Here is a 13442-nt window from a genome sequence, read left to right on the forward strand (position 1 = left end):
GGTTTTTATATATGGAAAACCCTAAAGACTTCACCAAAAAAAAAATGGTAGAACGAAGAAACAAATTCAGTAAAGTTACACGGTACAAAATAAACACATAAAAATTGGTTGCATGATTCAGTAGCTGAAAGAGAAATTAAGAAAACAATACTCTTTGTGATTGCATCAAAAAGAATAAAATACCTGGGATTAAATTTAACCAGGGAGGTAAAAAAAAAAAACACCTCTACACAGAAAACTATAAGACATTGATGAAAGAAATTGAAGACGCAAATAAATGAAAAGATTTTCTGTGCTCACAGATTGAAAGAATTAATATTGTTAAAATGTTCATATTACCCAAAGCAAGCTACAGATTCAACACAATCTCTATCAAGAGATCTAATGGCAGTTTTCACAGAAATAGAACAAACAATACTAATATTTGTATGGAACCATAAAAGATCCCGAATACCAAAGCAATCTTGAGAAAGAAGAGCAAAGCTGGAGGAATCATGCTCCCTGATTTCAAACTATATTACAAAGTATAGTAATCAAAACAGTATGGCATTATCATAAAATCAGACACATGGATCAATGGAACAGAATAGAGAACACAGAAGTAAACTCAAGCAAATATCATCAATTAATTTATGACAAAGGAAGCAATAATATACAATAGGGATAGGACAGTCTTTTCAATAAATCGTGTTGGGAAAACTGGGAAGCCACATGCAAAAGAATGAAACTGGACCACTATCTTACACCATACAAAAAAATTAACTCAAAATGGATTAAAGACTTGAATCTAAGACCTGAGACCATAACATTTTTGGAATAAAACCTAGGAAGTAAGCTCCTTGACACTGATCTTAGTAATGGTTCTTTGGACCTGACTCCAAATGCAGGGAAAATAAAAACAAAAATAAACAAATGAGACTGTATCAAACTTAAAAGCTTCTGAACAGCAAAGGAAACCATCAAAAAAACAAAAAGGCAAATTACTGAATGGGAGAAGATATTTGCAAGTCACATATCCAATAAGGGGTAATATCCAACATATATAAAGAACTCATACAACTTAACAACAAAAAAATGATCCAATTAAGAAGTGGGCAGAGGATCCCAATAGACATTGTTCCGAAGAAGACATACAGAAGGGCACTAGGCACATAAAAATATGCTCAACGTCACTAGTCATTAGGGAAATGCAAATCAAAACCACAATAAGATATACCCTCACACCTGTCAGAATGGTTATAATAAAAAAGCCAAGAAATAAGAAGGGTCGATGAGGATGTGGAGAAAAGTGAACCCTCTTGTACTGTTGATGGGAATGTATATCGGTGCAGCCACTATGGAAAACAGTATGGAAGTTCTTTGAAAAATTAAAAATAGAACCACCATATGATCTAGCAATCCCACTTCTAAGTATTTATCCAGAGAAAATGAATAAACACTAATTTGAAAAGATATAAGCACCCCTATGTTCATTACATCATTATTTAAAATAACCAAGTTGTGGAAACACCCTAAGTGTCCATCAATGGACAAATGGATAAGGAAGATGTGGTATACAGATATACACTGGAATACTACTCAGGTATAAAAAATGAAATCTTGCCATTTGTGATGATATGGATGGACCTTAAGGATATTATGCTAAGCAAAATAAGCCAGATAGAAAAGACAAATACTGTATGATTTCACTTATATGTGAAATCTAAAAACAAAACAAATGAACAAACAAAACAAAACCAAACTCATAGGTACAGATAACAGATTGACAGTTGCCAGAGGGAAGGGGTTTGGGAGGTGGGTGAAATAGGTGAAGGGAATCAAAAGGTACAAACTTCCAGTTATAAAATAAATAAATGATGGGGATGTAATATACAGCATGAGGCTATACTCATTACTATATTACTATATTACTCATCATATTATACTCATTACTCATTACTATATTACTATATTACTATAGTCAGTAATATTGTATTAACTTTGTACAGTGACAGAGGATAACTAGAGTTACTGTGGTGATCATTGGGCAATGTATACAAATGTTAAATCATGAAGTTGTACACCAGAAACCAATATAATATTGCATATCAATTATACTTCAATAAAAGTAAAATAGAATTACCTTACAATCCAGCAATTCCATTTTTTGGTAAATATCCAAAAGAATTGAACACAGGATCTTGAAGAGGTATTTGCATACCCATGTTCATTGCAACATAATTCACAATAGCCAGGAGGTGAAAGCAACCTAAATGTCTATCAACAAATGAATGGATAGCAAAATGTAGTATATACATACACCAGGATATTGTTCAGTCCAAAAATATTTAAAAATCCTGTTATATGCTATAATGTGGATGAATCTTGAGGACATTTTGCTAAGTCAAATAAGCCAGTCACAAAAAGACAAATACTGCAAAATTCCACTTATACGAAATATCTCTCTTAGTCCATTTGGGCTGCTGTAATAAAAATGCCATATATAGGTGGTTTATAAACTACAGAAATTTATTTCTTCAAGTTCTGGTGACTGGAAAATCCAAAATCAAGGTACCAGTAGATTTGGTGTCTGGTGAGATCCTGCTTCATGATTTACAGATGGCTGTCTTCTTGCTGTGTCTTCACATGGCAGAAGTGAAAAGGGGTCTCTTTCATAAGGACACTAATCTCACTCCTGAGAGCTCCAAACTCATGACCTAATGGTCTCCCATTGGCTTCACTTCCAAATACCATCACATTGGGAATTAAGTTTCAACATAAGAATGAGGGGAGAGACATAAAAACATTCAGTCTAAAACAATATCTAAATAGTCAACCTCATAGAAACAGAAGATATAATGTGGTTACCAGGGTCTGATAGAAAAAGGAATATCATGCAAATAACAAGCATAAAAACATGGTGCGGCTATGTTAATATCGGACCAAATATATTTTAAAATAAAAATTAAAGGAGATCTAAGTGAATGGGAAGATATCTCACCTTTCTCGTTTCAAAGGACACCAGCAAGAACATGAAATTGACACATTCCCACAAAATAAATTAAAATTTTGCAAATCATATACATGATAAGATATTTGTATCTGGATACAAGTAACCTAATACACATCTAGATACAAATCCAGATATAACAAACATTTAGCAGACTACAATAAAAAGACAACCTGACTAAAAGATGAGCAAAGGACATGAATAGTTCTTGAAAGGAACAATGCAAATGGTCAATAAGTATTTAAAAAAATGATCAACACCGTTATTCATCAGAAAAATGCTAATCAAAAACACATGATACCACTTCACACACACTAGGATGGCTACATTGCAAAAGATAAGTGTTAGGGAGGAATGGAATCTTCACACTACCAGTGGGAAGGTAAACTTGTTCAGGCACTTTGTAAAACAGCCCAGTCTTGTAATTCCTTGAAATGTTATACATTTAAACTACATGGTTCAGAAATTCTACTTCTAAGTATATACCTAAGAGAAATGAACATATGCCTATACAAAAACAATCTAAATGTCTATCAACTGATAATGGGTAAATACAATATGGTATATCTGTATAATCGAATATTATTCAGCAATGGAAAGAAATGACGCATTGATACATGCTACAACATGGACGAACCTTGAAAACTTAATGCTAAGTGAAAGAAACTAGTCATAGAATATGACATAGTATATAATATCATTTTATTAAATGTCAAGCATATGTAAATCCATAGATACAGAAAATAGATTAGTGTTTTCCTAGGGCTGGGGTTGGAAGGATTAGGGAGACATAGGAGTGATTCCTAATGGGTAAGAAGTTTCTCTTAGGATTACGGAAATATTCTAAACCAATTGTGCTGATGGTTTCCCAACTCTGTGAATATACTACAATCCATTGAATTGTACACTTTGAAAGGGTGGATTGTATGGTATGTGAAATACATACAAATAAAGTTGTTATAAACAATTAAAAAATAAGTTTAAGGGGAAAAACAGTCAACAAATCCTCAAAGCTCAGTTCAAGTGTTAGCTTTCCTATCAATCCCCGCATTTTGTTTATATTCCCAAGAACGTCAGTTTGAAAGAAACTTTAATGATCATATATTCTACTCATTTTTTAATAGAAAGGGACTTGCAGCCAAGAGCTGGAAAGTATCTTGCTTGAAGCTGGAGAACTGACCAAGGATTAAAAGGCATAATATACAGAAAGGGTTTACATCAAAAAGAATAGTTCAGTGTGAGAAGTTCAGTTATGAATAGTATATAGCACAGTTCAACAAATACTTATTAGCATTTATAGGTGTTATATACTCTACTAGTTGCTAGGATGCATAAATGAATGGGGTATGGTCTCTGTCCTCATGAATTGTAATATCAGATTAGAGAGCTTAAGGTAACCGTTTGGCACATTTTAAGCTTAATTGCCCATTTTAGCCAGTTTGGGCTGCTATAAGAAATTTCCAGAGACTGAGTGGCTTAAACAACAAACATTTGTTTCTCACAGTTTGGAGGCTGGAAGTCCGAAGTCAGAGTGACAGCATGGTTAAGGTTCTTTGTGAAGGCATTCTTCCTGGTTTACCGAGGGATCTCTTACTGCTGTGTCTTCACGTGGCAGAAATAGAGCTAGTTAACTCTCTGGCTTTGAGATGAGAAATCACTTGTGAAACTATTTAAAGTTTCTGACAAGAAGAAACAACAAACAAACTTATTAGATTACCACTTTAAACATAATCTTATACATACTCTCTTTAAATCAACTTCTGTTCGTAGGGTTCCCAGTAATCAGTTTTCTGCCTATAAATAACATTTTATCTACTTATATTTGGTGTAGCTTTCTGGTAGATTGGTAAATTCATAGTTTGTTATTTATTATTAGTCGTTATATGTACATTGTAATTATTAGTAAAGTTTCAAGTTGTTGGTTCTAAACCTCAGAAGCCTCCCAGATAAAATCGGGGCCCCTTACATGGAGGGCAAGGAAAGACCAAAGAAAGAGGCAGACTACCCCAGATTGGTAGGTGTCAGGCTTAATAAGAAAGAGAACTTACGTACAAGGCTTGTCTTTGATGACCTCCTCTAACACAGGTGTAGTTAATGATTTTAGAGTACTTCAAATTGAATGATCAGATGAACACAATAACACTTTTTATGAGCTTAGGTTCAATTATTTAATGGAATTAGCATTTAAAGCATTACTAGAATAAGCTTTCGGTGTTCTCGAATATTTGATAGAGAATAACCTACTTCCATGCCCCCAAATATTTGATACGTTCAAACTTCATTTGAAACATTGAGCGTTTTATACTCTCATAATCATCTACCTAGATTTACACTGTCTACAGAAAATATTTCTAAAACTGCATTTGTGTTCAAGAACTAATAAGTCAGTTACTTTACAGATCTGTTTGAAAATCGCTACGTATTTGGAGCCATTCATTCAAAAACATTCATTTAGAGCCTCTTAGGTGTCAGGAGCTGTGTTTGTTGCCAAGGATCCGCATTCACAGGAAAAAGATAGGTTACAGGCATTATTTGTTTCTTCTTATCTTTTCATTTTTTAATACATAATGAAAATCAACTAGATATTTTAGATGATTTGTATTTTCACAGTGGTATACCTAAATCTGTGATGCTCCAGACCCATATTAGAGAGACCTAGTTTAGAGTCTTTAGAACACAACTTTCCATAATTTAATTAAAATCCAGTGAATTGCGTTATTGCTAAATCACTTTAATTTTATTGCTCTAGTTCTCTAGTTTGTTACATTGTTTACCAAATAATGCAATAAAGCAGTGGAAATTCATTACTGTGTCCTATAAATAATAGGATAAAATGTGAAATAGAGCAATAAAAATGATGAATAGAAAAATAATTTAATTATGAATGCCGGTATACTTTAGCTATTTAGGCAACGTGCCTTTGAAAAGCAAGCAGTTTTTCCAAATAATATATGATTGCATGTACTTGGAGGAAAAGTTTTGCACCAAAATTTGAGGAATATCCTTTGGATGAAAAATATATGAACTCCCTAATGAAATTTACTTCTGATTTTAACATTAGTGTTATTGTTTATGAACAAAAATGACTAAATGCCTTCGTTTATTTTTCCTCTTTTTGGCGCATTAAATAATGTGGCTAAATGAAATGCAGTTAAATTCTACAATTTTGCATGGTTGGACCACGCTGGTGATGTGCAATGGACACTAAAACTGTAATATCAGAAACACTTTGAATCACACTAATTAAGGATACGTACATTTGGATAAAGTAGAGCTGAAATTAATCTGTCCATCGATATAAGGCATTTATATATATGTATATATATATAAATATATGTATATATGTATATAGAGTACAATATTGTGTATATGTATATAGATATATACATATATAGTACTCTATATACATATACACAAACAATACATATACACATACACATACATTTTATATATAATATAGTATATGTATAACAATACTATATCTATATAGACACACAATGAATATATACATATATATGTATATTCAGCTTCTTGAATGCTAGCTTGTTCAATGTTTGAATTATGCAGAGGAAGCATGCAACAGATGTTGGGGAGGAGAGAGTGGAAATCAACATTTTCATCAAAATATATGGAATCGCCTTTCAACAAATTTGTTTTAAAGTATACATATCAACTTAAAAAAACATATAAAATGAAAAATTTGTTTCAATCATTTTTACATTTTTTGGCTACAGAAAGAGTAAACAAGTGAACAGTCCTTTTTTTAGCTCTAGATGGTAGGATAAATCTTTTTAGCTTAAAAATGATGAATATGCTAACCAAAAATATTTTATTTTTATCTCCTGGTTAAAGTAAATCCTGCTAAGGAAATATATGTTGGCACAGATCAAGTCACCATTATACACACATATATATACATATATATATACATATATGTCATATACATAATCAATGTATTGAAGTCTTTTTTCTTTCTCTCTCCCTCTCTCTCTCTTTCTTTCAGGCTTTCCATTATTTATTCAGTAGCAATAATGTAACACTAGTTGTTAATTTCTTAGTGTGACTTAGAAAGAGTGACGTGAAATAGGTAAAGTTTATTTAAAGCTGTCTTTCGACAATGCAGGATTGGATAGTCCCAGGCACTGCTATTTGTCTTATTTGTCTTAGGCTCTTGAATAGGAAAAGAGGGTGTATTTCCATTTCATTCATTAACTCTTTCCTCCAAATCCTGACTACATTTCCCTACAACAGAGGCTAATATTTATATACTGAGTCTACAAGCTAAGATCCTTGTGCCACTTAATGAAAAGTTAGAGATCTAGCCCTGATGGTCTAGCGGTTAAAGTTCCGCACTCTCACCACTTCAGTGGCCCGGGTTCGTTTCCCCTGTCAGTTGCCATGCTGTGGTGGCAGCTCACATAGAAGAACTAGAAGAACTTATAGCTGGGATATACAACCATGCCTTGGGGATTTGGGGAATGAAAAAAAGAGGAAGATTGGTAACATGTTAGCTCAGGACGAATCTTTCCCTGCAAAAGAAAAATTTAGAATTCTTTATCAAAGAAAGTGTATTTCAAGTTAAAAGTATACATATTCAAGAGTATTTATATTTTGAAATATTTTGGAAGCATTTTGGATCCTATGAAGATATTTTCTATTTCCTGCTGGAAAATTCTGAAAACTTTCTCTGTATGGAGCATTTTTAGAATCTCTTGTCCTTTTTAGACAAATAATTTCAATATTCATGTGTAAAGAGTCAGCCACATCACTTTGATCTAGTTGTTTATATTTTATATCTGTGTCTACAAATATGCACCTGGCTTTTAGATTAAAATGTGGTACATGACAGTAAAGCGAAATGACTTCTCCAGGAGTTAACATTTTGTTATATTTGGAGGTAAATATTCATTTCCTGATATCCAAGAACCTTAATGTTGAGTGCTCTTTCTTCCATATCATACTGTTCCTTTTTCTCATCACTAATGTACCCTCTTTAATGACTCAACGGACCCATTTTTTAAATGGCATTTGAAAACATGAAGTAACCTCCATTTTATGCTGAATTAATTGCGGGTGCTATATGAGACATTAATTTCAATATATGTTATATATAATTTCTCCTCAATGTTTCCAGCATCAGATGAGTGATTGACAATAATTGTTGAGCACATTTACATACAAAACTTTGCAGCAATGTTCTGCATATAGGATGTAAAATACGTAAATGATACGATCTGTGGCCCCATGGAACTTGCAATCTAAAAAGAGATTTAGCATGCATGAAAATACTCCCATATAACATAGCATTAAAAAGAAAACCATAAGCAAGTGAAAACTAGTATAAGAATATCTAAATTTTAGATAGCTCTTTAGGTAGCTCTTTCAACTATTACTCTTAAGTTCCTACTACGTTTTAGAAATCAAATTAGTGACTGGGAATACAATAGTGAACAACTTGAATATAGCACTTACACCTAAGGAGTTCAGAAAAGACCAAACAAAAATCCAGAAAAGAATAAGCAAAAATAATTTTTACAAAAAAATGTGATGAGAAGGAATGAACAATATTCTGTGAGAACACATATAGCCAACCTTTTCAGGGGCGGCAGGGAAGGCTTTCCACAGAACAAATAGTCTACATATAAGTTCTGCCATGAATAGTTTCTTTTTTCAGTCAAAAGTTAGAAAATAAAAACAGTGCATACAAAGTTCTGAAGGCAAGACAGGGACAGAAAGAAGTATGGCTGTAACGTAGACTAGGTGGAAGGAATCTGGGGATAACTTCAGAGAGAAAGAAAGTAAAGGGAAGTTCTTAAGCGCTTAAATATTGGTATCTGACAGACTTGGGTTTGAATGCTGAATCCAAAACAAACTGAATACATATCAGTGACTAAATTAGCCTTTTTCTAAGCTGCAGTTGTTGTTTTTATCTGCAAAATGGAAACAATGTTGCCTACCATATAGTTTTGGTGTGAGAATTAAATAATATATTGGATTCAAAGGGGTAGGCACATAGTAAGCCATCAATAAAAGATAGCTATTATTATTAAAGAGTTTCTCTTCATCAATAGGAATGTGGCCTAACATGCTCCCGAAGAAATCGAGATAATGTTTCGTTTAGCTTCTTTGTACTTCCAAGTTTGTTGACTGTCATTGCTGATAATAGTAAGCAATCTATGTTTAGAGCACACGTTATATTCACATTTGTTATACTGGGGATCATTTCTACTGATTTATTGCAGGAAATATTAGGTCTTACTGATACTGATTACATTTCAATGCCCATGTCTAAACTGTACATTCACCCCTTAAAAAGAGTTGCTAGTGCATATGCTGCATGTTTCCATGACCTTCCAGTTTTCTAAAACCTTTTTATAACCTTCTAAATAATTTTGGTAAGATTTGGTAAAAAATTTATAAATCTTTCCTAGGTATGAATGTTTTTGATAACTGTGCTCAGTGCTGCTTGTAGTTAGTATTGAATCTGAGACCTACTGGAAGGCCATGGCTGCATAAAAAGTAAAAGAAATAAAATCCAGTATAGATTAACCAGTAAAATATGCTCCTTGTTCAATAGGATCATGAGAATGAAAATGATAGTGATGATGATGATGGAGATAGTAGCTACCAGTTACTGAATGCCTACTATGTTTCAGGCATTATAGGTATACTTTCTTATTTAATTCTTGTGATAACCTTGAAAGATAGCCATTATTATCTTTATTTTACAGAGAAAGACACTGAGACTGAAAATAAATGATGTAAATTGCCTAAGCATTTGCCGAAGGAATTCATGGTCTCACATAAAACTTTAAAATTTCCAAGAGGCATTATGCCACTATATGAAAATCATAGTAATAGTAGAGCTCTGTACGAAATAAACAGAACACCGTCAAATTAGTGAGAAACAGTGCTTTAATGGTGAAAAAACAATGCCTACTTTGGTTGGGTTGGATTTTGTTTACCTGTTTGTAGACTAGTGTTTTGAGAATTTTTTCAAGATATCGTTCCTTGTATTGAGTTATTTTCATAAGGCAAAAATTTATTCATCACACACCAACAGATTAGGATATTATTTTGCTTTTAATTGAAAATTAGTTGTAATAATTACCGATGTGTACAATATGCCAAAAGAGTCCTAAATAACACAATCTGCATGAGTACATAACTCACCTCTGTCATTTTCAATCCTATATCCTCAGAGCCTAGCATGATGCTTGATACATATACGCATTCTATAAAAAAAGGGACATATAATGAGCTCTAAGAATATGCCCCATCAGGTTTTGAGGCAAGGGTGAATGGCAGTAATTGTAATTTCTGGGTCCCAGGAAAAGAATGCCACATTTTTGAGAGGTAACTTCCTCATAGAATTAAAATATGTACGAATGGTCTCAATTATTGTGCTTCTCATAAAGAATAATATTAGGAAATTCTGGGATTTTGGGATGTTGTTTTGCTGTGGGAGAGTGAAATCCCTTCCACTAAGCTCCATGATGAAAGAGATCATGTCTAATTTGTTTATAGTTGAATCCCTAGACCTTCATAGTTTTGTTCATAGTTGAATCCTTAGTACAGTTCCTATAAACATTCAATAATTATTTCTTGAATTCCTGAAAGGCTTTAAGCATATATCCAGTGAAGAAAGAAAAGGAACACAAGGTTTCCTCTTGGATTAGCCTAATTATCTATCTCGAAACTGTCTTAAACCAAAGCACAAAAGAACTTGTGAGAATTCATGATAGCTTTCATCCATGACATTAGAATTAGGTTAAGAAACAAGAATGAATGGCAATGACAATGACAAAGAGAAAGATTGCACAGCCCTATAAACGTAAAACTTCAACACCGCAGGTGACAGAGTTTTAAGGGCAGATCACTACTGGCTAGTACTTATCTTTCCTTCCAACTAGAAAAATATATTAACCTCTAGAAAAACGCTAGGGGTACTGATGATCTCAAAAGCCAACAGGCAAATTGCTATCTTGAGGGATAACATCCTTCTCTTGGTACAAATATCAAAGGTTAATAAGAATGTCTTCAAATGGTTAAGTTTAAATAAAGATAATATTCATGGTGGATAAGAAAATAGGCTTTCAAATCAGTCCTGGGTCTAATCTCAGGTCCCCAGCTTACTGGTTTACTTTCTTCAGCTGTAAAATATGAATAATAAAGGCACTGGCCTCTTAGTATATTTATTTACACTAAATGAGATAATAAATGCAAGGTGCTCATCAGAGTGTATGATAAACAATAAATACTTAATAAGCCTTATTTTTATTACTTTAAAAAAGAATGCCTTTGAACAGATAGCTAGACAGACTAATGCTGTTATCTGGGTCAGCTCATAGCTGCTCAATCAATCTGACCCCCAGGCAGAATCTGCTTATAGGCCAACAAGTCAGTAATGGCAGCTCCAGTTTACAGGGAGCACATAATCTTCACCAACCAGGACTCTTCAGTGTCAATATCCTAGAGGGAATGATAGTCCTTACTAGATCTCAGGACTCAGCTAGACTGTTTATGTTCTTACCATGTGTAGACTGGGTAAGAACTCAATGCAGGACAGGGATATGGGATATTTCTAAGTTGACAACTGGAGATTAGAATCTTGATGTTCCAGAACACTTACCAATGATGCGAAAATTAGCCAATAGTGAGGCACAGGCTTACTCTGTCCCTCATTTTATCAGTCACCTGGATGAAAATCTAGATGTCAGGCTGGTCAAATCAGCAAATTACACATAAAAATATAGCACAGTGGTTAAGAGCATGGGTTTGGAGTTACCCAGGTGTGGGTTTAGTCTTGTTTAACCCCCAAAACCATCCCTACATGCTTAAAATTGTGACTCTGTGTATTATTAGCTATGTGAGTACAGGCAGGCCATTTAACTTCACTTGTAAAATGGAGATAATCGTAGCAGCCACTTCATAGGTTTTTTGGGAAGATTACATGGAACTTCACGTGAAAGCTTTTGGTTTTGTGCCTGACACATGTTAAGTATACAATAAAAGTTATTGTTATCAGTTATTATACCACATAGGCACACACACAGACATGCATGAATCTAGCTTCCTGGTTGGTATAGAAGAATATAAATAAGTCAAGCTGTCCATGGACCTTCCTATTTGTTACTTGGGGAAAGGGAAGCAGAAAATAGAATTAAGAAAGGAGAAAAGATGGACAAAGAAAGGGATATACAATTCAAAATACTGGGGAGAAAGGGTGGTTGGCCATCAGTAGCAGGGAGAGAACACAAACTAATAAAAGAACCCAGGTGTTACATCCTGTTCTATTCAGAAAGCCATTCCCTCAGTGCCTTATTCACCTGCTCCCTGCTCATCTCAAGCTCTGGTAAACTCCTAGAGAACAGCTAGCAGATGGTCCAGGCCGACCTCCAAAAGTTATGAATTCATAAAGCTACATAGGGCAATTGAAATGCAACAAAGCTCTAAATAATTTTTTAAAGAACTATCAGTTGAAATGGCTTAATGTTCATGTCATTGTCTCCTAAGACTTCTGTTGAACTCTGAATAATGGAAATTTAGAAATCCCAGATGTGTTTAGTGATAATAATGAAAAAAAAGACTCAATTGTTTAACTTTGTAAAGCAAAGAAGAACACCAAGAAATGATTATTATTTCCTATGTCCACACAGCATTTCAAATTCCTATTTCATCTCTGTGTAACCACATGTTAATATAGGCAAGACCATCCAATCTGGAAGATGTCAGCAATTAACACTAAAATCAGTTTCTAGCAAAACACAAAGTCAACATTTGCATGACTGACTAAATCAATTTTATTTAGATAACAAGGCATGTTCATCAAGTAAGTCAATCAGTCACACAGTGTTTTAATTTCTTTTTTTATTCCTACATAAGGGAGTCCGTATAGGATGTAGGAAAAGGCATTCATGTCAAAGTTGGGAAAGGGGAAAAATAAGGACCAAAATAATGGCTCCAAATGATTTACAGAGGGAATTTTGCTTCACATCTGAATTTATGTCAATGTTAAAACCAAGTTCATTAAATGTATTTCCAAATCAAGTTATTACATATGTGATGAGGACACAATTGTCATGTGCTTAATTGTGTCTAGTCCTCCAAAAGTTGTCCATCTTGTTTGGAGAAAATGCAGATAAGAACAAATACTTGATCAAGTATGAGAATGTTTAGCACAGCTTCTAAGTGCTATAGAAGAAATAAAAGACGGATAATAGAAGAAATAAAAGAGGGATAAATTTGAACAATCATAATTAAACAAGTTTTAATGAGGGAGTTAAATGAACTGGATCTGGGAAAACAGTGTAGACTGTGGATAAAAAGTTGAAATTGTGTCACTTGTGGTGGTTAGGACAGCATGAGCAAAGACACAAATGAAAAACACCCTAGTATTTTATTTAAAAGCCCTAAGATAAATTTCATATTATTTGTAATTGAAGATAAGTCT

The sequence above is a fragment of the Equus quagga genome, chromosome 10 (genome assembly GCF_021613505.1).
Source record: "Equus quagga isolate Etosha38 chromosome 10, UCLA_HA_Equagga_1.0, whole genome shotgun sequence".
Taxonomy (NCBI): domain Eukaryota; kingdom Metazoa; phylum Chordata; class Mammalia; order Perissodactyla; family Equidae; genus Equus; species Equus quagga.